The sequence below is a fragment of the Pseudophryne corroboree genome, chromosome 11 (assembly GCF_028390025.1).
Source record: "Pseudophryne corroboree isolate aPseCor3 chromosome 11, aPseCor3.hap2, whole genome shotgun sequence".
NCBI lineage: Eukaryota > Metazoa > Chordata > Amphibia > Anura > Myobatrachidae > Pseudophryne > Pseudophryne corroboree.
The window spans coordinates 249666619-249688341 of record NC_086454.1 but is presented as its reverse complement, the minus strand read 5'-3'; the positions used below and the strand labels follow the sequence as shown (position 1 = coordinate 249688341).

Sequence of the window (21723 nt, the reverse complement as noted above, 5' to 3'; positions counted from 1 at the left end):
GGGTGTCACCCCTTGCTTTTATCTAGCATGGCATGTTCTGTTTTTGTGCATTACAATATTTGCATATCATCCTCTTAAAATTGGCTCACGCTGTAACACAGGAGACAGCTATGTAGTGGACAAGTCTCTTGTGAGCTAAACCTGATTATGACATCACATCAATGAAGCAAAGCTGAAACTATTGTATGCCTACAGAGTATAGACTGAGAGAGAAGTGTCTTTTCCTATGGATTGCAGGCTAAAATGGACTTGCATCCCCTACTTTCAAAGGGAGTAACTGTATAGTAAGTGAGATAGATAGACCAATATCATGTAAGCTTCCTGGCCATGACCGACCAGTAGAGGATAACAGAAAAAGGTTTTTAATTGAAATGACTATCTTTTTTGCAAAGTGGTATTGTAGTCTTTGTTTCAGCTGAGACAAAAATAAATCTTTTTATCTGCTTCTTATTTAGGGTTTTATGTTAGCTTGATAACATGTAGCACATAATCTCTGTGGCCAATGACACAGACGCATCTCGAGACCTCACCCTGACATGTTTTTGGGTGTATTTTCAGCTCCAATTTTGCCTGCAGATTCACCAAGTTAGTCCTCATAAGTATAGTGGTGAGTATCCCCGCCTGTCACGCGGGAGACCGGGGTTCGATTCCCCGACGGGGAGAACATTGCAAGTTTTTATCAGGTTCAGAGATTCGTTGCTCAAGGTTATGGAGAATCAAAGTCCGAATCCAATTGTAGCGTGAAAAATATACCACTTGATTTTGAGAGCATAAGAAAGAACCAGAAACACCAATTGCATAGCCTCGTTTTTAGTTTGGGTGTCACCCCTTGCTTTTATCTAGCATGGCATGTACTGTTTTTGTGCATTACAATATTTGCATATCATCCTCTTAAAATTGGCTCACGCTGTAACACAGGAGACAGCTATGTAGTGGACAAGTCTCTTGTGAGCTAAACCTGATTATGACATCACATCAATGAAGCAAAGCTGAAACTATTGTATGCCTACAGAGTATAGACTGAGAGAGAAGTGTCTTTTCCTATGGATTGCAGGCTAAAATGGACTTGCATCCCCTACTTTCAAAGGGAGTAACTGTATAGTAAGTGAGATAGATAGACCAATATCATGTAAGCTTCCTGGCCATGACCGACCAGTAGAGGATAACAGAAAAAGGTTTTTAATTGAAATGACTATCTTTTTTGCAAAGTTGTATTGTAGTCTTTGTTTCAGCTGAGACAAAAATAAATCTTTTTATCTGCTTCTTATTTAGGGTTTTATGTTAGCTTGATAACATGTAGCACATAATCTCTGTGGCCAATGACACAGACGCATCTCGAGACCTCACCTTGACATGTTTTTGGGTGTATTTTCAGCTCCAATTTTGCCTGCAGATTCACCAAGTTAGTCCTCGTTAGTATAGTGGTGAGTATCCCCGCCTGTCACGCGGGAGACCGGGGTTCGATTCCCCGACGGGGAGAACATTGCAAGTTTTTATCAGGTTCAGAGATTCGTTGCTCAAGGTTATGGAGAATCAAAGTCCGAATCCAATTGTAGCGTGAAAAATATACCACTTGATTTTGAGAGCATAAGAAAGAACCAGAAACACCAATTGCATAGCCTCGTTTTTAGTTTGGGTATCACCCCTTGCTTTTATCTAGCATGGCATGTACTGTTTTTGTGCATTACAATATTTGCATATCATCCTCTTACAATTGGCTCATGCTGTAACACAGGAGACAGCTATGTAGTGGACAAGTCTCTTGTGAGCTAAACCTGATTATGACATCACATCAATGTAGCAAAGCTGAAACTATTGTATGCCTACAGAGTATAGACTGAGAGAGAAGTGTCTTTTCCTATGAATTGCAGGCTAAAATGGACTTGCATCCCCTACTTTCAAAGGGAGTAACTGTATAGTAAGTGAGATAGATAGACCGATATCATGTAAGCTTCCTGGCCACGACCGACCAGTAGAGGATAAAAGAAAAAGGTTTTTAATTGAAATTACTATCTTTTTTGCAAAGTGGTATTGTAGTCTTTGTTTCAGCTGAGACAAAAATAAATCTTTTTATCTGCTTCTTATTTAGGGTTTTATGTTAGCTTGATAACATGTAGCACATAATCTCTGTGGCCAATGACACAGACGCATCTCGAGACCTCACCCTGACATGTTTTTGGGTGTATTTTCAGCTCCAATTTTGCCTGCAGATTCACCAAGTTAGTCCTCGTTAGTATAGTGGTGAGTATCCCCGCCCGTCACGCGGGAGACCGGGGTTCGATTCCCCGACGGGGAGAACATTGCAAGTTTTTATCAGGTTCAGAGATTCGTTGCTCAAGGTTATGGAGAATCAAAGTCCGAATCCAATTGTAGCGTGAAAAATATACCACTTGATTTTGAGAGCATAAGAAAGAACCAGAAACACCAATTGCATAGCCTCGTTTTTAGTTTGGGTATCACCCCTTGCTTTTATCTAGCATGGCATGTACTGTTTTTGTGCATTACAATATTTGCATATCATCCTCTTACAATTGGCTCATGCTGTAACACAGGAGACAGCTATGTAGTGGACAAGTCTCTTGTGAGCTAAACCTGATTATGACATCACATCAATGTAGCAAAGCTGAAACTATTGTATGCCTACAGAGTATAGACTGAGAGAGAAGTGTCTTTTCCTATGGATTGCAGGCTAAAATGGACTTGCATCCCCTACTTTCAAAGGGAGTAACTGTATAGTAAGTGAGATAGATAGACCGATATCATGTAAGCTTCCTGGCCATGACCGACCAGTAGAGGATAACAGAAAAAGGTTTTTAATTGAAATAACTATCTTTTTTGCAAAGTTGTATTGTAGTCTTTGTTTCAGCTGAGACAAAAATAAATCTTTTTATCTGCTTCTTATTTAGGGTTTTATGTTAGCTTGATAACATGTAGCACATAATCTCTGTGGCCAATGACACAGACGCATCTCGAGACCTCACCCTGACATGTTTTTGGGTGTATTTTCAGTTCCAATTTTGCCTGCAGATTCACCAAGTTAGTCCTCGTTAATATAGTGGTGAGTATCCCCGCCCGTCACGCGGGAGACCGGGGTTCGATTCCCCGACGGGGAGAACATTGCAAGTTTTTATCAGGTTCAGAGATTCGTTGCTCAAGGTTATGGAGAATCAAAGTCCGAATCCAATTGTAGCGTGAAAAATATACCACTTGATTTTGAGAGCATAAGAAAGAACCAGAAACACCAATTGCATAGCCTCGTTTTTAGTTTGGGTATCACCCCTTGCTTTTATCTAGCATGGCATGTACTGTTTTTGTGCATTACAATATTTGCATATCATCCTCTTACAATTGGCTCATGCTGTAACACAGGAGACAGCTATGTAGTGGACAAGTCTCTTGTGAGCTAAACCTGATTATGACATCACATCAATGTAGCAAAGCTGAAACTATTGTATGCCTACAGAGTATAGACTGAGAGAGAAGTGTCTTTTCCTATGGATTGCAGGCTAAAATGGACTTGCATCCCCTACTTTCAAAGGGAGTAACTGTATAGTAAGTGAGATAGATAGACCGATATCATGTAAGCTTCCTGGCCATGACCGACCAGTAGAGGATAACAGAAAAAGGTTTTTAATTGAAATAACTATCTTTTTTGCAAAGTTGTATTGTAGTCTTTGTTTCAGCTGAGACAAAAATAAATCTTTTTATCTGCTTCTTATTTAGGGTTTTATGTTAGCTTGATAACATGTAGCACATAATCTCTTTGGCCAATGACACAGACGCATCTCGAGACCTCACCCTGACATGTTTTTGGGTGTATTTTCAGCTCCAATTTTGCCTGCAGATTCACCAAGTTAGTCCTCGTTAGTATAGTGGTGAGTATCCCTGCCTGTCACGCGGGAGACCGGGGTTCGATTCCCCGACGGGGAGAACATTGCAAGTTTTTATCAGGTTCAGAGATTCGTTGCTCAAGGTTATGGAGAATCAAAGTCCGAATCCAATTGTAGCGTGAAAAATATACCACTTGATTTTGAGAGCATAAGAAAGAACCAGAAACACCAATTGCATAGCCTTGTTTTTAGTTTGGGTATCACCCCTTGCTTTTATCTAGCATGGCATGTACTGTTTTTGTGCATTACAATATTTGCATATCATCCTCTTACAATTGGCTCATGCTGTAACACAGGAGACAGCTATGTAGTGGACAAGTCTCTTGTGAGCTAAACCTGATTATGACATCACATCAATGTAGCAAAGCTGAAACTATTGTATGCCTACAGAGTATAGACTGAGAGAGAAGTGTCTTTTCCTATGAATTGCAGGCTAAAATGGACTTGCATCCCCTACTTTCAAAGGGAGTAACTGTATAGTAAGTGAGATAGGTAGACCGATATCATGTAAGCTTCCTGGCCATTACCGACCAGTAGAGGATAACAGAAAAAGGTTTTTAATTGAAATGACTATCTTTTTTGCAAAGTGGTATTGTAGTCTTTGTTTCAGCTGAGACAAAAATAAATCTTTTTATCTGCTTCTTATTTAGGGTTTTATGTTAGCTTGATAACATGTAGCACATAATCTCTGTGGCCAATGACACAGACGCATCTCGAGACCTCACCCTGACATGTTTTTGGGTGTATTTTCAGCTCCAATTTTGCCTGCAGATTCACCAAGTTAGTCCTCGTTAGTATAGTGGTGAGTATCCCCGCCTGTCACGCGGGAGACCGGGTTCGATTCCCCGACGGGGAGAACATTGCAAGTTTTTATCAGGTTCAGAGATTCGTTGCTCAAGGTTATGGAGAATCAAAGTCCGAATCCAATTGTAGCGTGAAAAATATACCACTTGATTTTGAGAGCATAAGAAAGAACCAGAAACACCAATTGCATAGCCTCGTTTTTAGTTTGGGTGTCACCCCTTGCTTTTATCTAGCATGGCATGTTCTGTTTTTGTGCATTACAATATTTGCATATCATCCTCTTAAAATTGGCTCACGCTGTAACACAGGAGACAGCTATGTAGTGGACAAGTCTCTTGTGAGCTAAACCTGATTATGACATCACATCAATGAAGCAAAGCTGAAACTATTGTATGCCTACAGAGTATAGACTGAGAGAGAAGTGTCTTTTCCTATGGATTGCAGGCTAAAATGGACTTGCATCCCCTACTTTCAAAGGGAGTAACTGTATAGTAAGTGAGATAGATAGACCAATATCATGTAAGCTTCCTGGCCATGACCGACCAGTAGAGGATAACAGAAAAAGGTTTTTAATTGAAATGACTATCTTTTTTGCAAAGTGGTATTGTAGTCTTTGTTTCAGCTGAGACAAAAATAAATCTTTTTATCTGCTTCTTATTTGGGGTTTTATGTTAGCTTGATAACATGTAGCACATAATCTCTGTGGCCAATGACACAGACGCATCTCGAGACCTCACCCTGACATGTTTTTGGGTGTATTTTCAGCTCCAATTTTGCCTGCAGATTCACCAAGTTAGTCCTCATTAGTATAGTGGTGAGTATCCCCGCCTGTCACGCGGGAGACCGGGGTTCGATTCCCCGACGGGGAGAACATTGCAAGTTTTTATCAGGTTCAGAGATTCGTTGCTCAAGGTTATGGAGAATCAAAGTCCGAATCCAATTGTAGCGTGAAAAATATACCACTTGATTTTGAGAGCATAAGAAAGAACCAGAAACACCAATTGCATAGCCTCGTTTTTAGTTTGGGTGTCACCCCTTGCTTTTATCTAGCATGGCATGTACTGTTTTTGTGCATTACAATATTTGCATATCATCCTCTTAAAATTGGCTCACGCTGTAACACAGGAGACAGCTATGTAGTGGACAAGTCTCTTGTGAGCTAAACCTGATTATGACATCACATCAATGAAGCAAAGCTGAAACTATTGTATGCCTACAGAGTATAGACTGAGAGAGAAGTGTCTTTTCCTATGGATTGCAGGCTAAAATGGACTTGCATCCCCTACTTTCAAAGGGAGTAACTGTATAGTAAGTGAGATAGATAGACCAATATCATGTAAGCTTCCTGGCCATGACCGACCAGTAGAGGATAACAGAAAAAGGTTTTTAATTGAAATGACTATCTTTTTTGCAAAGTTGTATTGTAGTCTTTGTTTCAGCTGAGACAAAAATAAATCTTTTTATCTGCTTCTTATTTAGGGTTTTATGTTAGCTTGATAACATGTAGCACATAATCTCTGTGGCCAATGACACAGACGCATCTCGAGACCTCACCTTGACATGTTTTTGGGTGTATTTTCAGCTCCAATTTTGCCTGCAGATTCACCAAGTTAGTCCTCGTTAGTATAGTGGTGAGTATCCCTGCCTGTCACGCGGGAGACCGGGGTTCGATTCCCCGACGGGGAGAACATTGCAAGTTTTTATCAGGTTCAGAGATTCGTTGCTCAAGGTTATGGAGAATCAAAGTCCGAATCCAATTGTAGCGTGAAAAATATACCACTTGATTTTGAGAGCATAAGAAAGAACCAGAAACACCAATTGCATAGCCTCGTTTTTAGTTTGGGTATCACCCCTTGCTTTTATCTAGCATGGCATGTACTGTTTTTGTGCATTACAATATTTGCATATCATCCTCTTACAATTGGCTCCTGCTGTAACACAGGAGACAGCTATGTAGTGGACAAGTCTCTTGTGAGCTAAACCTGATTATGACATCACATCAATGTAGCAAAGCTGAAACTATTGTATGCCTACAGAGTATAGACTGAGAGAGAAGTGTCTTTTCCTATGAATTGCAGGCTAAAATGGACTTGCATCCCCTACTTTCAAAGGGAGTAACTGTATAGTAAGTGAGATAGATAGACCGATATCATGTAAGCTTCCTGGCCATGACCGACCAGTAGAGGATAACAGAAAAAGGTTTTTAATTGAAATAACTATCTTTTTTGCAAAGTTGTATTGTAGTCTTTGTTTCAGCTGAGACAAAAATAAATCTTTTTATCTGCTTCTTATTTAGGGTTTTATGTTAGCTTGATAACATGTAGCACATAATCTCTTTGGCCAATGACACAGACGCATCTCGAGACCTCACCCTGACATGTTTTTGGGTGTATTTTCAGCTCCAATTTTGCCTGAAGATTCACCAAGTTAGTCCTCGTTAGTATAGTGGTGAGTATCCCCGCCTGTCACGCGGGAGACCGGGGTTCGATTCCCCGACGGGGAGAACATTGCAAGTTTTTATCAGGTTCAGAGATTCGTTGCTCAAGGTTATGGAGAATCAAAGTCCGAATCCAATTGTAGCGTGAAAAATATACCACTTGATTTTGAGAGCATAAGAAAGAACCAGAAACACCAATTGCATAGCCTCGTTTTTAGTTTGGGTGTCACCCCTTGCTTTTATCTAGCATGGCATGTACTGTTTTTGTGCATTACAATATTTGCATATCATCCTATTAAAATTGGCTCACGCTGTAACACAGGAGACAGCTATGTAGTGGACAAGTCTCTTGTGAGCTAAACCTGATTATGACATCACATCAATGAAGCAAAGCTGATACTATTGTATGCCTACAGAGTATAGACTGAGAGAGAAGTGTCTTTTCCTATGGATTGCAGGCTAAAATGGACTTGCATCCCCTACTTTCAAAGGGAGTAACTGTATAGTAAGTGAGATAGATAGACCAATATCATGTAAGCTTCCTAGCCATGACCGACCAGTAGAGGATAACAGAAAAAGGTTTTTAATTGAAATGACTATCTTTTTTGCAAAGTTGTATTGTAGTCTTTGTTTCAGCTGAGACAAAAATAAATCTTTTTATCTGCTTCTTATTTAGGGTTTTATGTTAGCTTGATAACATGTAGCACATAATCTCTGTGGCCAATGACACAGACGCATCTCGAGACCTCACCCTGACATGTTTTTGGGTGTATTTTCAGCTCCAATTTTGCCTGCAGATTCACCAAGTTAGTCCTCGTTAGTATAGTGGTGAGTATCCCCGCCTGTCACGCGGGAGACCGGGGTTCGATTCCCCGACGGGGAGAACATTGCAAGTTTTTATCAGGTTCAGAGATTCGTTGCTCAAGGTTATGGAGAATCAAAGTCCGAATCCAATTGTAGCGTGAAAAATATACCACTTGATTTTGAGAGCATAAGAAAGAACCAGAAACACCAATTGCATAGCCTTGTTTTTAGTTTGGGTATCACCCCTTGCTTTTATCTAGCATGGCATGTACTGTTTTTGTGCATTACAATATTTGCATATCATCCTCTTACAATTGGCTCATGCTGTAACACAGGAGACAGCTATGTAGTGGACAAGTCTCTTGTGAGCTAAACCTGATTATGACATCACATCAATGTAGCAAAGCTGAAACTATTGTATGCCTACAGAGTATAGACTGAGAGAGAAGTGTCTTTTCCTATGAATTGCAGGCTAAAATGGACTTGCATCCCCTACTTTCAAAGGGAGTAACTGTATAGTAAGTGAGATAGGTAGACCGATATCATGTAAGCTTCCTGGCCATTACCGACCAGTAGAGGATAACAGAAAAAGGTTTTTAATTGAAATGACTATCTTTTTTGCAAAGTGGTATTGTAGTCTTTGTTTCAGCTGAGACAAAAATAAATCTTTTTATCTGCTTCTTATTTAGGGTTTTATGTTAGCTTGATAACATGTAGCACATAATCTCTGTGGCCAATGACACAGACGCATCTCGAGACCTCACCCTGACATGTTTTTGGGTGTATTTTCAGCTCCAATTTTGCCTGCAGATTCACCAAGTTAGTCCTCGTTAGTATAGTGGTGAGTATCCCCGCCTGTCACGCGGGAGACCGGGGTTCGATTCCCCGACGGGGAGAACATTGCAAGTTTTTATCAGGTTCAGAGATTCGTTGCTCAAGGTTATGGAGAATCAAAGTCCGAATCCAATTGTAGCGTGAAAAATATACCACTTGATTTTGAGAGCATAAGAAAGAACCAGAAACACCAATTGCATAGCCTCGTTTTTAGTTTGGGTGTCACCCCTTGCTTTTATCTAGCATGGCATGTACTGTTTTTGTGCATTACAATATTTGCATATCATCCTCTTAAAATTGGCTCACGCTGTAACACAGGAGACAGCTATGTAGTGGACAAGTCTCTTGTGAGCTAAACCTGATTATGACATCACATCAATGAAGCAAAGCTGAAACTATTGTATGCCTACAGAGTATAGACTGAGAGAGAAGTGTCTTTTCCTATGGATTGCAGGCTAAAATGGACTTGCATCCCCTACTTTCAAAGGGAGTAACTGTATAGTAAGTGAGATAGATAGACCGATATCATGTAAGCTTCCTGGCCATTACCGACCAGTAGAGGATAACAGAAAAAGGTTTTTAATTGAAATGACTATTTTTTTTGCAAAGTGGTATTGTAGTCTTTGTTTCAGCTGAGACAAAAATAAATCTTTTTATCTGCTTCTTATTTAGGGTTTTATGTTAGCTTGATAACATGTAGCACATAATCTCTGTGGCCAATGACACAGACGCATCTCGAGACCTCACCCTGACATGTTTTTGGGTGTATTTTCAGCTCCAATTTTGCCTGCAGATTCACCAAGTTAGTCCTCGTTAGTATAGTGGTGAGTATCCCCGCCTGTCACGCGGGAGACCGGGTTCGATTCCCCGACGGGGAGAACATTGCAAGTTTTTATCAGGTTCAGAGATTCGTTGCTCAAGGTTATGGAGAATCAAAGTCCGAATCAAATTGTAGCGTGAAAAATATACCACTTGATTTTGAGAGCATAAGAAAGAACCAGAAACACCAATTGCATAGCCTCATTTTTAGTTTGGGTGTCACCCCTTGCTTTTATCTAGCATGGCATGTTCTGTTTTTGTGCATTACAATATTTGCATATCATCCTCTTAAAATTGGCTCACGCTGTAACACAGGAGACAGCTATGTAGTGGACAAGTCTCTTGTGAGCTAAACCTGATTATGACATCACATCAATGAAGCAAAGCTGAAACTATTGTATGCCTACAGAGTATAGACTGAGAGAGAAGTGTCTTTTCCTATGGATTGCAGGCTAAAATGGACTTGCATCCCCTACTTTCAAAGGGAGTAACTGTATAGTAAGTGAGATAGATAGACCAATATCATGTAAGCTTCCTGGCCATGACCGACCAGTAGAGGATAACAGAAAAAGGTTTTTAATTGAAATGACTATCTTTTTTGCAAAGTTGTATTGTAGTCTTTGTTTCAGCTGAGACAAAAATAAATCTTTTTATCTGCTTCTTATTTAGGGTTTTATGTTAGCTTGATAACATGTAGCACATAATCTCTGTGGCCAAAGACACAGACGCATCTCGAGACCTCACCTTGACATGTTTTTGGGTGTATTTTCAGCTCCAATTTTGCCTGCAGATTCACCAAGTTAGTCCTCGTTAGTATAGTGGTGAGTATCCCCGCCTGTCACGCGGGAGACCGGGGTTCGATTCCCCGACGGGGAGAACATTGCAAGTTTTTATCAGGTTCAGAGATTCGTTGCTCAAGGTTATGGAGAATCAAAGTCCGAATCCAATTGTAGCGTGAAAAATATACCACTTGATTTTGAGAGCATAAGAAAGAACCAGAAACACCAATTGCATAACCTCATTTTTAGTTTGGGTATCACCCCTTGCTTTTATCTAGCATGGCATGTACTGTTTTTGTGCATTACAATATTTGCATATCATCCTCTTACAATTGGCTCATGCTGTAACACAGGAGACAGCTATGTAGTGGACAAGTCTCTTGTGAGCTAAACCTGATTATGACATCACATCAATGTAGCAAAGCTGAAACTATTGTATGCCTACAGAGTATAGACTGAGAGAGAAGTGTCTTTTCCTATGAATTGCAGGCTAAAATGGACTTGCATCCCCTACTTTCAAAGGGAGTAACTGTATAGTAAGTGAGATAGATAGACCGATATCATGTAAGCTTCCTGGCCACGACCGACCAGTAGAGGATAACAGAAAAAGGTTTTTAATTGAAATTACTATCTTTTTTGCAAAGTGGTATTGTAGTCTTTGTTTCAGCTGAGACAAAAATAAATCTTTTTATCTGCTTCTTATTTAGGGTTTTATGTTAGCTTGATAACATGTAGCACATAATCTCTGTGGCCAATGACACAGACGCATCTCGAGACCTCACCCTGACATGTTTTTGGTAGAGATGAGCGGGTTCGGTTTCTCTGAAACCGAACCCGCACGAACTTCATGTTTTTTTCACGGGTCCGAGCAGACTCGGATCCTCCCGCCTTGCTCGGTTAACCCGAGCGCGCCCGAACGTCATCATGACGCTGTCGGATTCTCGCGAGACTCGGATTCTATATAAGGAGCCGCGCGTCGCCGCCATTTTCACACGTGCATTGAGATTGATAGGGAGAGGACGTGGCTGGCGTCCTCTCCATTAGAAATTAGATTAGAAGAGAGAGATTGTGCAGAGTCAGACAGAGTTTACCACAGTGACCAGTGCAGTTGTTGTTAGTTAACTTTTATTTATTTTAATATAATATATCCGTTCTCTGCTATATCCGTTCTCTGCCTGAAAAAAAACGATACACAGCAGCAGCCAGTCACACAGTGTGACTCAGTCTGTGTGCACTCAGCTCAGCCCAGTGTGCTGCACATCAATGTATAAAAGGCAAAGCTTATAATAATTGTGGGGGAGACTGGGGAGCACTGCAGGTTGTTATAGCAGGAGCCCCCAGGAGTACATAATATTATATTAATTTAAAATTAAACAGTGCACACTTTTGCTGCAGGAGTGCCACTGCCAGTGTGACTAGTGGTGACCAGTGCCTGACCACCAGTATAGTAGTATATTGTTGTATGTATTGTATACTATCTCTTTATCAACCAGTCTATATTAGCAGCAGACACAGTACAGTGCGGTAGTTCACGGCTGTGGCTACCTCTGTGTCGGCAGTCGGAACTCGGCAGGCAGTCCGTCCATCCATAATTGTATTACAATATATACCACCTAACCGTGGTATTTTTTTTTCTTTCTTTATACCGTCGTCATAGTGTCATACTAGTTGTTACGAGTATACTACTATCTCTTTATCAACCAGTGTACAGTGCGGTAGTTCACGGCTGTGGCTACCTCTGTGTCGGCAGTTGGCAGGCAGTCCGTCCATCCATAATTGTATTATTATTATAATATATACCACCTAACCGTGGTTTTTTTTTCATTCTTTATACCGTCATAGTGTCATACTAGTTGTTACGAGTATACTACTATCTCTTTATCAACCAGTGTACAGTGCGGTAGTTCACGGCTGTGGCTACCTCTGTGTCGGCAGTCGGCAGGCAGTCCGTCCATCCATAATTGTATTATTATTATTATAATATATACCACCTAACTGTGGTATTTTTTTTTCTTTCTTTATACCGTCGTCATAGTGTCATACTAGTTGTTACGAGTATACTACTATCTCTTTATCAACCAGTGTACAGTGCGGTAGTTCACGGCTGTGGCTACCTCTGTGTCGGCAGTCGGCAGGCAGTCCGTCCATCCATAATTGTATTATTATTATAATATATACCACCTAACCGTGGTTTTTTTTTCATTCTTTATACCGTCGTCATAGTGTCATACTAGTTGTTACGAGTATACTACTATCTCTTTATCAACCAGTGTACAGTGCGGTAGTTCACGGCTGTGGCTACCTCTGTGTCGGCAGTCGGCAGGCAGTCCGTCCATCCATAATTGTATTATTATTATAATATATACCACCTAACCGTGGTTTTTTTTTCATTCTTTATACCGTCGTCATAGTGTCATACTAGTTGTTACGAGTATACTACTATCTCTTTATCAACCAGTGTACAGTGCGGTAGTTTACGGCTGTGGCTACCTCTGTGTCGGCAGTCGGCAGGCAGTCCGTCCATCCATAATTGTATTATTATTATAATATATACCACCTAACCGTGGTTTTTTTTTCATTCTTTATACCGTCGTCATAGTGTCATACTAGTTGTTACGAGTATACTACTATCTCTTTATCAACCAGTGTACAGTGCGGTAGTTCACGGCTGTGGCTACCTCTGTGTCGGCAGTCGGCAGGCAGTCCGTCCATCCATAATTGTATTATTATTATAATATATACCACCTAACCGTGGTTTTTTTTTCATTCTTTATACCGTCGTCATAGTGTCATACTAGTTGTTACGAGTATACTACTATCTCTTTATCAACCAGTGTACAGTGCGGTAGTTCACGGCTGTGGCTACCTCTGTGTCGGAACTCGGCAGGCAGTCCGTCCATCCATAATTGTATTATATACCACCTAACCGTGGTTTTTTTATACCACCTAACCGTGGCAGTCCGTCCATAATTGTATACTAGTATCCAATCCATCCATCTCCATTGTTTACCTGAGGTGCCTTTTAGTTCTGCCTATAAAATATGGAGAACAAAAAAGTTGAGGTTCCAAAATTAGGGAAAGATCAAGATCCACTTCCACCTCGTGCTGAAGCTGCTGCCACTAGTCATGGCCGAGACGATGAAATGCCAGCAACGTCGTCTGCCAAGGCCGATGCCCAATGTCATAGTACAGAGCATGTCAAATCCAAAACACCAAATATCAGAAAAAAAAGGACTCCAAAACCTAAAATAAAATTGTCGGAGGAGAAGCGTAAACTTGCCAATATGCCATTTACCACACGGAGTGGCAAGGAACGGCTGAGGCCCTGGCCTATGTTCATGGCTAGTGGTTCAGCTTCACATGAGGATGGAAGCACTCAGCCTCTCGCTAGAAAAATGAAAAGACTCAAGCTGGCAAAAGCAGCACAGCAAAGAACTGTGCATTCTTCGAAATCCCAAATCCGAATTCCGAGCCCACCCGCTGGCGGTGATGCAGGGCAGTCTGGAGCGACTGCTGATGCTGACATCTGGTCCGGACTGAAGGACCTGACAACCATTACGGACATGTCGTCTACTGTCACTGCATATGATTCTCTCACCATTGATAGAATGGTGGAGGATTATATGAGTGACCGCATCCAAGTAGGCACGTCACACAGTCCGTACTTATACTGGCAGGAAAAAGAGGCAATTTGGAGGCCCTTGCACAAACTGGCTTTATTCTACCTAAGTTGCCCTCCCACAAGTGTGTACTCCGAAAGAGTGTTTAGTGCCGCCGCTCACCTTGTCAGCAATCGGCGTACGAGGTTACATCCAGAAAATGTGGAGAAGATGATGTTCATTAAAATGAATTATAATCAATTCCTCCGCGGAGACATTGACCAGCAGCAATTGCCTCCACAAAGTACACAGGGAGCTGACATGGTGGATTCCAGTGGGGACGAATTGATAATCTGTGAGGAGGGGGATGTACACGGTGATATATCGGAGGATGATGATGAGGTGGACATCTTGCCTCTGTAGAGCCAGTTTGTGCAAGGAGAGATTAATTGCTTCTTTTTTGGTGGGGGTCCAAACCAACCCGTCATTTCAGTCACAGTCGTGTGGCAGACCCTGTCACTGAAATGATGGGTTGGTTAAAGTGTGCATGTCCTGTTTTGTTTATACAACATAAGGGTGGGTGGGAAGGGCCCAAGGACAATTCCATCTTGCACCTCTTTTTTCTTTTATTTTTCTTTGCGTCATGTGCTGTTTGGGGAGGGTTTTTTGGAAGGGACATCCTGCGTGACACTGCAGTGCCACTCCTAGATGGGCCCGGTGTTTGTGTCGGCCACTAGGGTCGCTTATCTTTCTCACACAGTCAGCTACCTCATTGCGCCTCTTTTTTTCTTTGCGTCATGTGCTGTTTGGGGAGGGTTTTTTGGAAGGGACATCCTGCGTGACACTGCAGTGCCACTCCTAGATGGGCCCGGTGTTTGTGTCGGCCACTAGGGTCGCTTATCTTTCTCACACAGTCAGCTACCTCATTGCGCCTCTTTTTTTCTTTGCGTCATGTGCTGTTTGGGGAGGGTTTTTTGGAAGGGACATCCTGCGTGACACTGCAGTGCCACTCCTAGATGGGCCAGGTGTTTGTGTCGGCCACTAGGGTCGCTAATCTTACTCACACAGCTACCTCATTGCGCCTCTTTTTTTCTTTGCGTCATGTGCTGTTTGGGGAGGGTTTTTTGGAAGGGACATCCTGCGTGACACTGCAGTGCCACTCCTAGATGGGCCCGGTGTTTGTGTCGGCCACTAGGGTCGCTTATCTTTCTCACACAGTCAGCTACCTCATTGCGCCTCTTTTTTTCTTTGCGTCATGTGCTGTTTGGGGAGGGTTTTTTGGAAGGGACATCCTGCGTGACACTGCAGTGCCACTCCTAGATGGGCCCGGTGTTTGTGTCGGCCACTAGGGTCGCTAATCTTACTCACACAGCTACCTCATTGCGCCTCTTTTTTTCTTTGCGTCATGTGCTGTTTGGGGAGGGTTTTTTGGAAGGGACATCCTGCGTGACACTGCAGTGCCACTCCTAGATGGGCCCGGTGTTTGTGTCGGCCACTAGGGTCGCTAATCTTACTCACACAGCTACCTCATTGCGCCTCTTTTTTTCTTTGCGTCATGTGCTGTTTGGGGAGGGTTTTTTGGAAGGGACATCCTGCGTGACACTGCAGTGCCACTCCTAGATGGGCCCGGTGTTTGTGTCGGCCACTAGGGTCGCTGAGCTTAGTCATCCAGCGACCTCGGTGCAAATTTTAGGACTAAAAATAATATTGTGAGGTGTAAGGTGTTCAGAATAGACTGAAAATGAGTGTTAATTATGGTTATTGAGGTTAATAATACTATGGGATCAAAATGACCCCCAAATTCAATGTTTTAAGATGTTTTTTTAGGGTTTTTTGAAAAAACCACCCGAATCCAAAACACACCCGAATCCGACAAAAAAAATTCGGTGAGGTTTTGCCAAAACGCGGTCGAACCCAAAACACGGCCGCGGAACCGAACCCAAAACCAAAACACAAAACCCGAAAAATTTCAGGCGCTCATCTCTAGTTTTTGGGTGTATTTTCAGCTCCAATTTTGCCTGCAGATTCACCAAGTTAGTCCTCGTTAGTATAGTGGTGAGTATCCCCACCTGTCACGCGGGAGACCGGGGTTCGATTCCCCGACGGGGAGAACATTGCAAGTTTTTATCAGGTTCAGAGATTCGTTGCTCAAGGTTATGGAGAATCAAAGTCCGAATCCAATTGTAGCGTGAAAAATATACCACTTGATTTTGAGAGCATAAGAAAGAACCAGAAACACCAATTGCATAGCCTCGTTTTTAGTTTGGGTATCACCCCTTGCTTTTATCTAGCATGGCATGTACTGTTTTTGTGCATTACAATATTTGCATATCATCCTCTTACAATTGGCTCATGCTGTAACACAGGAGACAGCTATGTAGTGGACAAGTCTCTTGTGAGCTAAACCTGATTATGACATCACATCAATGTAGCAAAGCTGAAACTATTGTATGCCTACAGAGTATAGACTGAGAGAGAAGTGTCTTTTCCTATGAATTGCAGGCTAAAATGGACTTGCATCCCCTACTTTCAAAGGGAGTAACTGTATAGTAAGTGAGATAGGTAGACCGATATCATGTAAGCTTCCTGGCCATTACCGACCAGTAGAGGATAACAGAAAAAGGTTTTTAATTGAAATGACTATCTTTTTTGCAAAGTGGTATTGTAGTCTTTGTTTCAGCTGAGACAAAAATAAATCTTTTTATCTGCTTCTTATTTAGGGTTTTATGTTAGCTTGATAACATGTAGCACATAATCTCTGTGGCCAATGACACAGACGCATCTCGAGACCTCACCCTGACATGTTTTTGGGTGTATTTTCAGCTCCAATTTTGCCTGCAGATTCACCAAGTTAGTCCTCGTTAGTATAGTGGTGAGTATCCCCGCCTGTCACGCGGGAGACCGGGTTCGATTCCCCGACGGGGAGAACATTGCAAGTTTTTATCAGGTTCAGAGATTCGTTGCTCAAGGTTATGGAGAATCAAAGTCCGAATCCAATTGTAGCGTGAAAAATATACCACTTGATTTTGAGAGCATAAGAAAGAACCAGAAACACCAATTGCATAGCCTCGTTTTTAGTTTGGGTGTCACCCCTTGCTTTTATCTAGCATGGCATGTACTGTTTTTGTGCATTACAATATTTGCATATCATCCTCTTAAAATTGGCTCACGCTGTAACACAGGAGACAGCTATGTAGTGGACAAGTCTCTTGTGAGCTAAACCTGATTATGACATCACATCAATGAAGCAAAGCTGAAACTATTGTATGCCTACAGAGTATAGACTGAGAGAGAAGTGTCTTTTCCTATGGATTGCAGGCTAAAATGGACTTGCATCCCCTACTTTCAAAGGGAGTAACTGTATAGTAAGTGAGATAGATAGACCAATATCATGTAAGCTTCCTGGCCATGACCGACCAGTAGAGGATAACAGAAAAAGGTTTTTAATTGAAATGACTATCTTTTTTGCAAAGTTGTATTGTAGTCTTTGTTTCAGCTGAGACAAAAATAAATCTTTTTATCTGCTTCTTATTTAGGGTTTTATGTTAGCTTGATAACATGTAGCACATAATCTCTGTGGCCAATGACACAGACGCATCTCGAGACCTCACCCTGACATGTTTTTGGGTGTATTTTCAGCTCCAATTTTGCCTGCAGATTCACCAAGTTAGTCCTCGTTAGTATAGTGGTGAGTATCCCCGCCTGTCACGCGGGAGACCGGGGTTCGATTCCCCGACGGGGAGAACATTGCAAGTTTTTATCAGGTTCAGAGATTCGTTGCTCAAGGTTATGGAGAATCAAAGTCCGAATCCAATTGTAGCGTGAAAAATATACCACTTGATTTTGAGAGCATAAGAAAGAACCAGAAACACCAATTGCATAGCCTCGTTTTTAGTTTGGGTATCACCCCTTGCTTTTATCTAGCATGGCATGTACTGTTTTTGTGCATTACAATATTTGCATATCATCCTCTTACAATTGGCTCATGCTGTAACACAGGAGACAGCTATGTAGTGGACAAGTCTCTTGTGAGCTAAACCTGATTATGACATCACATCAATGTAGCAAAGCTGAAACTATTGTATGCCTACAGAGTATAGACTGAGAGAGAAGTGTCTTTTCCTATGAATTGCAGGCTAAAATGGACTTGCATCCCCTACTTTCAAAGGGAGTAACTGTATAGTAAGTGAGATAGATAGACCGATATCATGTAAGCTTCCTGGCCACGACCGACCAGTAGAGGATAACAGAAAAAGGTTTTTAATTGAAATTACTATTTTTTTTGCAAAGTGGTATTGTAGTCTTTGTTTCAGCTGAGACAAAAATAAATCTTTTTATCTGCTTCTTATTTAGGGTTTTATGTTAGCTTGATAACATGTAGCACATAATCTCTGTGGCCAATGACACAGACGCATCTCGAGACCTCACCTTGACATGTTTTTGGGTGTATTTTCAGTTCCAATTTTGCCTGCAGATTCACCAAGTTAGTCCTCGTTAGTATAGTGGTGAGTATCCCCGCCTGTCACGCGGGAGACTGGGGTTCGATTCCCCGACGGGGAGAACATTGCAAGTTTTTATCAGGTTCAAAGATTCGTTGCTCAAGGTTATGGAGAATCAAAGTCCGAATCCAATTGTAGCGTGAAAAATATACCACTTGATTTTGAGAGCATAAGAAAGAACCAGAAACACCAATTGCATAGCCTCGTTTTTAGTTTGGGTATCACCCCTTGCTTTTATCTAGCATGGCATGTACTGTTTTTGTGCATTACAATATTTGCATATCATCCTCTTACAATTGGCTCATGCTGTAACACAGGAGACAGCTATGTAGTGGACAAGTCTCTTGTGAGCTAAACCTGATTATGACATCACATCAATGTAGCAAAGCTGAAACTATTGTATGCCTACAGAGTATAGACTGAGAGAGAAGTGTCTTTTCCTATGAATTGCAGGCTAAAATGGACTTGCATCCCCTACTTTCAAAGGGAGTAACTGTATAGTAAGTGAGATAGGTAGACCGATATCATGTAAGCTTCCTGGCCATTACCGACCAGTAGAGGATAACAGAAAAAGGTTTTTAATTGAAATGACTATCTTTTTTGCAAAGTGGTATTGTAGTCTTTGTTTCAGCTGAGAAAAAATAAATCTTTTTATCTGCTTCTTATTTAGGGTTTTATGTTAGCTTGATAACATGTAGCACATAATCTCTGTGGCCAATGACACAGACGCATCTCGAGACCTCACCCTGACATGTTTTTGGGTGTATTTTCAGCTCCAATTTTGCCTGCAGATTCACCAAGTTAGTCCTCGTTAGTATAGTGGTGAGTATCCCCGCCTGTCACGCGGGAGACCGGGGTTCGATTCCCCGACGGGGAGAACATTGCAAGTTTTAATCAGGTTCAGAGATTCGTTGCTCAAGGTTATGGAGAATCAAAGTCCGAATCCAATTGTAGCGTGAAAAATATACCACTTGATTTTGAGAGCATAAGAAAGAACCAGAAACACCAATTGCATAGCCTCGTTTTTAGTTTGGGTGTCACCCCTTGCTTTTATCTAGCATGGCATGTACTGTTTTTGTGCATTACAATATTTGCATATCATCCTCTTAAAATTGGCTCACGCTGTAACACAGGAGACAGCTATGTAGTGGACAAGTCTCTTGTGAGCTAAACCTGATTATGACATCACATCAATGAAGCAAAGCTGAAACTATTGTATGCCTACAGAGTATAGACTGAGAGAGAAGTGTCTTTTCCTATGGATTGCAGGCTAAAATGGACTTGCATCCCCTACTTTCAAAGGGAGTAACTGTATAGTAAGTGAGATAGATAGACCGATATCATGTAAGCTTCCTGGCCATTACTGACCAGTAGAGGATAACAGAAAAAGGTTTTTAATTGAAATAACTATCTTTTTTGCAAAGTTGTATTGTAGTCTTTGTTTCAGCTGAGACAAAAATAAATCTTTTTATCTGCTTCTTATTTAGGGTTTTATGTTAGCTTGATAACATGTAGCACATAATCTCTGTGGCCAATGACACAGACGCATCTCGAGACCTCACCCTGACATGTTTTTGGGTGTATTTTCAGCTCCAATTTTGCCTGCAGATTCACCAAGTTAGTCCTCGTTAGTATAGTGGTGAGTATCCCCGCCTGTCACGCGGGAGACCGGGGTTCGATTCCCCGACGGGGAGAACATTGCAAGTTTTTATCAGGTTCAGAGATTCGTTGCTCAAGGTTATGGAGAATCAAAGTCCGAATCCAATTGTAGCGTGTAAAATATACCACTTGATTTTTAGAGCATAAGAAAGAACCAGAAACACCAATTGCATAGCCTCGTTTTTAGTTTGGGTGTCACCCCTTGCTTTTATCTAGCATGGCATGTACTGTTTTTGTGCATTACAATATTTGCATATCATCCTCTTAAAATTGGCTCACGCTGTAACACAGGAGACAGCTATGTAGTGGACAAGTCTCTTGTGAGCTAAACCTGATTATGACATCACATCAGTGAAGCAAAGCTGATACTATTGTATGCCTACAGAGTATAGACTGAGAGAGAAGTGTCTTTTCCTATGGATTGCAGGCTAAAATGGACTTGCATCCCCTACTTTCAAAGGGAGTAACTGTATAGTAAGTGAGATAGATAGACCAATATCATGTAAGCTTCCTGGCCATGACCGACCAGTAGAGGATAACAGAAAAAGGTTTTTAATTGAAATGACTATCTTTTTTGCAAAGTTGTATTGTAGTCTTTGTTTCAGCTGAGACAAAAATAAATCTTTTTATCTGCTTCTTATTTAGGGTTTTATGTTAGCTTGATAACATGTAGCACATAATCTCTGTGGCCAATGACACAGACGCATCTCGAGACCTCACCCTGACATGTTTTTGGGTGTATTTTCAGCTCCAATTTTGCCTGCAGATTCACCAAGTTAGTCCTCGTTAGTATAGTGGTGAGTATCCCCGCCTGTCACGCGGGAGACCGGGGTTCGATTCCCCGACGGGGAGAACATTGCAAGTTTTTATCAGGTTCAGAGATTCGTTGCTCAAGGTTATGGAGAATCAAAGTCCGAATCCAATTGTAGCGTGAAAAATATACCACTTGATTTTGAGAGCATAAGAAAGAACCAGAAACACCAATTGCATAGCCTCGTTTTTAGTTTGGGTATCACCCCTTGCTTTTATCTAGCATGGCATGTACTGTTTTTGTGCATTACAATATTTGCATATCATCCTCTTACAATTGGCTCATGCTGTAACACAGGAGACAGCTATGTAGTGGACAAGTCTCTTGTGAGCTAAACCTGATTATGACATCACATCAATGTAGCAAAGCTGAAACTATTGTATGCCTACAGAGTATAGACTGAGAGAGAAGTGTCTTTTCCTATGGATTGCAAGCTAAAATGGACTTGCATCCCCTACTTTCAAAGGGAGTAACTGTATAGTAAGTGAGATAGATAGACCGATATCATGTAAGCTTCCTGGCCATTACCGACCAGTAGAGGATAACAGAAAAAGGTTTTTAATTGAAATGACTATCTTTTTTGCAAAGTGGTATTGTAGTCTTTGTTTCAGCTGAGACAAAAATAAATCTTTTTATCTGCTTCTTATTTAGGGTTTTATGTTAGCTTGATAACATGTAGCACATAATCTCTGTGGCCAATGACACAGACGCATCTCGAGACCTCACCCTGACATGTTTTTGGGTGTATTTTCAGCTCCAATTTTGCCTGCAGATTCACCAAGTTAGTC

The 21723-nt window shown here is 41.4% G+C and overlaps 16 non-coding genes across 16 annotated transcripts; all 16 read left to right on the top strand.

Moving 5' to 3' along the window:
* The first annotated feature begins 1407 nt into the window (after positions 1-1407).
* TRNAD-GUC (transfer RNA aspartic acid (anticodon GUC)) lies at positions 1408-1479 on the top strand. The gene has a single exon. It is a non-coding gene; the product is annotated as a tRNA-Asp (tRNA).
* A 745-nt stretch (positions 1480-2224) lies between these two features.
* On the top strand, positions 2225-2296 carry TRNAD-GUC (transfer RNA aspartic acid (anticodon GUC)). Its single transcript has one exon. It is a non-coding gene; the product is annotated as a tRNA-Asp (tRNA).
* A 745-nt stretch (positions 2297-3041) lies between these two features.
* On the top strand, positions 3042-3113 carry TRNAD-GUC (transfer RNA aspartic acid (anticodon GUC)). Its single transcript has one exon. It is a non-coding gene; the product is annotated as a tRNA-Asp (tRNA).
* A 745-nt stretch (positions 3114-3858) lies between these two features.
* On the top strand, positions 3859-3930 carry TRNAD-GUC (transfer RNA aspartic acid (anticodon GUC)). The gene has a single exon. It is a non-coding gene; the product is annotated as a tRNA-Asp (tRNA).
* Positions 3931-5491: 1561 nt separating this feature from the next.
* TRNAD-GUC (transfer RNA aspartic acid (anticodon GUC)) lies at positions 5492-5563 on the top strand. The gene has a single exon. It is a non-coding gene; the product is annotated as a tRNA-Asp (tRNA).
* Positions 5564-6308: 745 nt separating this feature from the next.
* TRNAD-GUC (transfer RNA aspartic acid (anticodon GUC)) lies at positions 6309-6380 on the top strand. The gene has a single exon. It is a non-coding gene; the product is annotated as a tRNA-Asp (tRNA).
* Positions 6381-7125: 745 nt separating this feature from the next.
* TRNAD-GUC (transfer RNA aspartic acid (anticodon GUC)) lies at positions 7126-7197 on the top strand. Its single transcript has one exon. It is a non-coding gene; the product is annotated as a tRNA-Asp (tRNA).
* A 745-nt stretch (positions 7198-7942) lies between these two features.
* TRNAD-GUC (transfer RNA aspartic acid (anticodon GUC)) lies at positions 7943-8014 on the top strand. Its single transcript has one exon. It is a non-coding gene; the product is annotated as a tRNA-Asp (tRNA).
* A 745-nt stretch (positions 8015-8759) lies between these two features.
* TRNAD-GUC (transfer RNA aspartic acid (anticodon GUC)) lies at positions 8760-8831 on the top strand. Its single transcript has one exon. It is a non-coding gene; the product is annotated as a tRNA-Asp (tRNA).
* Positions 8832-10392: 1561 nt separating this feature from the next.
* Positions 10393-10464, top strand: TRNAD-GUC (transfer RNA aspartic acid (anticodon GUC)). The gene has a single exon. It is a non-coding gene; the product is annotated as a tRNA-Asp (tRNA).
* Positions 10465-16004: 5540 nt separating this feature from the next.
* TRNAD-GUC (transfer RNA aspartic acid (anticodon GUC)) lies at positions 16005-16076 on the top strand. The gene has a single exon. It is a non-coding gene; the product is annotated as a tRNA-Asp (tRNA).
* A 1561-nt stretch (positions 16077-17637) lies between these two features.
* Positions 17638-17709, top strand: TRNAD-GUC (transfer RNA aspartic acid (anticodon GUC)). The gene has a single exon. It is a non-coding gene; the product is annotated as a tRNA-Asp (tRNA).
* A 745-nt stretch (positions 17710-18454) lies between these two features.
* TRNAD-GUC (transfer RNA aspartic acid (anticodon GUC)) lies at positions 18455-18526 on the top strand. Its single transcript has one exon. It is a non-coding gene; the product is annotated as a tRNA-Asp (tRNA).
* Positions 18527-19270: 744 nt separating this feature from the next.
* TRNAD-GUC (transfer RNA aspartic acid (anticodon GUC)) lies at positions 19271-19342 on the top strand. The gene has a single exon. It is a non-coding gene; the product is annotated as a tRNA-Asp (tRNA).
* A 745-nt stretch (positions 19343-20087) lies between these two features.
* Positions 20088-20159, top strand: TRNAD-GUC (transfer RNA aspartic acid (anticodon GUC)). Its single transcript has one exon. It is a non-coding gene; the product is annotated as a tRNA-Asp (tRNA).
* Positions 20160-20904: 745 nt separating this feature from the next.
* Positions 20905-20976, top strand: TRNAD-GUC (transfer RNA aspartic acid (anticodon GUC)). Its single transcript has one exon. It is a non-coding gene; the product is annotated as a tRNA-Asp (tRNA).
* The last annotated feature ends 747 nt before the right edge of the window (positions 20977-21723 follow it).